This window comes from Anneissia japonica, unplaced genomic scaffold (genome assembly GCF_011630105.1).
Source record: "Anneissia japonica isolate Jap-2015-1 unplaced genomic scaffold, ASM1163010v1 scaffold287895_len483588_cov180, whole genome shotgun sequence".
NCBI lineage: Eukaryota > Metazoa > Echinodermata > Crinoidea > Comatulida > Comatulidae > Anneissia > Anneissia japonica.
The window spans coordinates 336761-339142 of NW_022701552.1; the positions used below are offsets into that span (position 1 = coordinate 336761).

Here is a 2382-nt window from a genome sequence, read left to right on the forward strand (position 1 = left end):
TCTCTAAAGTTCTCATTAGACTCTTTCTTCTGGTAGTCAATACGCCTCCAATTCATTCAGAATTTATTGATTTTATATGTCGCTTATTAATTCTCACTAACATGCTGGTGCATTGATTTTACATAATTTCCTTGAAAAACACAGTTAACGGATTTTAGACTTTTATATTGTGACTCATTGATTTATCTCGATATAGACATAACCATGTCGTTGATTATTATCAAAATTGATCATATAGGCCTAAGTAGATTACGAGTACAGCTCCATTGAAGATATAGGCCTACAATAAAATTACAGTTCAATCATTTCTCTGAATCATCCATCGTCCGATTATTATCGTTTTTTATACCAAAATATTTATGAATGTTACTCTGTTCTTCTTCCACTGAATTTACAATCGATATTAGGACATAATCAAGTAGTTGATTATTATAAAAATTGATCAAATAGGCTTAAAGTAGATTACGAGGTATACACAGCTTTCATTAAGCCTAAACAGTAGAGGATTTCCGTGAATTTCGTCTGTATATCAAAGAGGGCAGCATTCGTTCTGATCCGTTCTCAGAGCCGAATTCGACTCTCAGCCGCTGTGCGGCACCATTTGAGATGACAGTATTTCAACCAAAAGGGCATCAAAGCATGATAACGCCTTGAATACTTTTGGCTGTTTAGAAAACCGTCGCAAACTCATGGCAGGAGCCGGGCAGGAGCAATTTCCATTCTTTGTCATCTCCCACACCAAACACCACCTGGGATTTTAATCGCGGCGACTGACCGAGTTAATGTGGTTACCCCTTATTGCACCACCCTCTCCTCCTCCCCGACCGTCGGCACTGATTTAAACCACAGTCCTTCATGTAAAGAGTGACTTCACTCTAAAAGCAGGGGCGGATTTAGGGGGGGGGGGCCGGCCCGGCCCCGGCCCCCCCCCTTTTGGGAGGTAAAAAAAAAGAAATAAAGAGAGAAAAAGAAAAAAAAAAGAAAAAAAAAGAAAAAAAAGAGAGAAAAAGAAAAAAATAATAGCCCAGAATGCCTCAAATGTTATGTTTGGTCGTCTAGAACACAGAAATTTCGCGGGGGCATGCCCCGGGCCCCCTACGACAGTGTTGTCTCAATTGGCCCAACTTCCGGCCCCCCCCTTTTGGACATTTCTGGATCCGCCCCTGAAAAGAGGGGTCACTTTAAATTCCACTGGGAATTAGATTCACTCATAAAATGAGTGAATTGTATTCAATAGTGATAGTGAAATATTTGTAAGTCTTTAAATTTCACTCTATATTGGGAGTGATCAATATGCACGGCAGGCTTTCATTCTTTTTTCATCCTTTTGCATAGTGTGTATGTATGCTCACATTTTTAAGTGGCGCATATTTTTAACTGTTGGTTTAGGATTAATATATTATATTAATGCTTGCGGTACACACGTAGATAGTGCTGAAAAGAACTGTTGTTGTTGGTTGAGGATATCTCGACGTTTCGATTGAGTTGCTTCATCGTCTCAATCGAAACGTCGATATATGTACGTAGTGTACCGCAAGAATTTACTATTATTTTACTTCGCCATGCAAACCTTCAAACATATCCCCCCCCCCCACACACACACCCGCACACCCACGTTGCGGGTTTTTAATTGTATATTTTTGGCAGTGATTGCCTTCCATATGAATAGAATCGCTAACGCACGCGCAGCTCAGTCAGGAGGAGTTGACCTGAAAATCGGTAGGCCCGTTTTGACATTTTTTGAAATAAATAAAATAAGTAGAATTTGGAAAGCTTAAAATACTAACAGTGCCAGTAGGTTTATGTCTCTGTAGATTTAGTATTAGACTGTGGTATTTAATAATGTCAATGTGTGGTAGGCTTATCTTATTTTACTCTATTTAGCAAGTTTAAGGCCTACCTAGGCCCTGGTTAGGCCTAGGCTAGCTAGGCCTACACACCTATAATAGGGGGTGACAGACGATCGGGCACACGAGACGATCGGGCACAGACGATCGGGCCCGTTTTTGGACGATCGGGCCCACTTTTGAAAAGTGTGCCCGATCGTCTAAAAACTGGCCCGATCGTCTCGAAAACGGGCCCGATCGTCCTGGGCCCGATCGTCTCGTGGGCCCGATCGTCTTTAGGGAAAACTGAATATTGGGCCCGATCGTCTGCTGACAAAATCGAAAATTTCCAAAACCATTTTGGCTTGCCTAGGTCAATTTCGGCCGCGCCCCGTCAAATAACAAAATTGTATGGAGCGCCGCGTTGTTGCTCCGCGAGTTCCTGGCAGGCAGAATCGGAAATTTCTAAAAGTTTTCGTCAATTTCGGCAGTCGAATGACTATATTACACCAGGGAGGAGTTATTTCATCCTCTTCCGATTATACCAAATATATAT

General features: G+C 41.6%; 1 protein-coding gene across 2 annotated transcripts in view; it reads left to right on the plus strand.

Moving 5' to 3' along the window:
- The first annotated feature begins 1608 nt into the window (after window positions 1–1608).
- The window catches only part of LOC117103628, a 14584-nt gene continuing 13810 nt past the window's right edge, over window positions 1609–2382 (plus strand). Inside the window, exon 1 of one of the 2 annotated variants that reach the window (XM_033244218.1) lies at window positions 1609–1719. The gene's annotated coding sequence lies outside the window, so the exon portion shown is untranslated. Of the gene's footprint in view, window positions 1795–2382 lie in introns of both variants that reach the window. The other variant, XM_033244219.1, reaches the window with a different exon arrangement.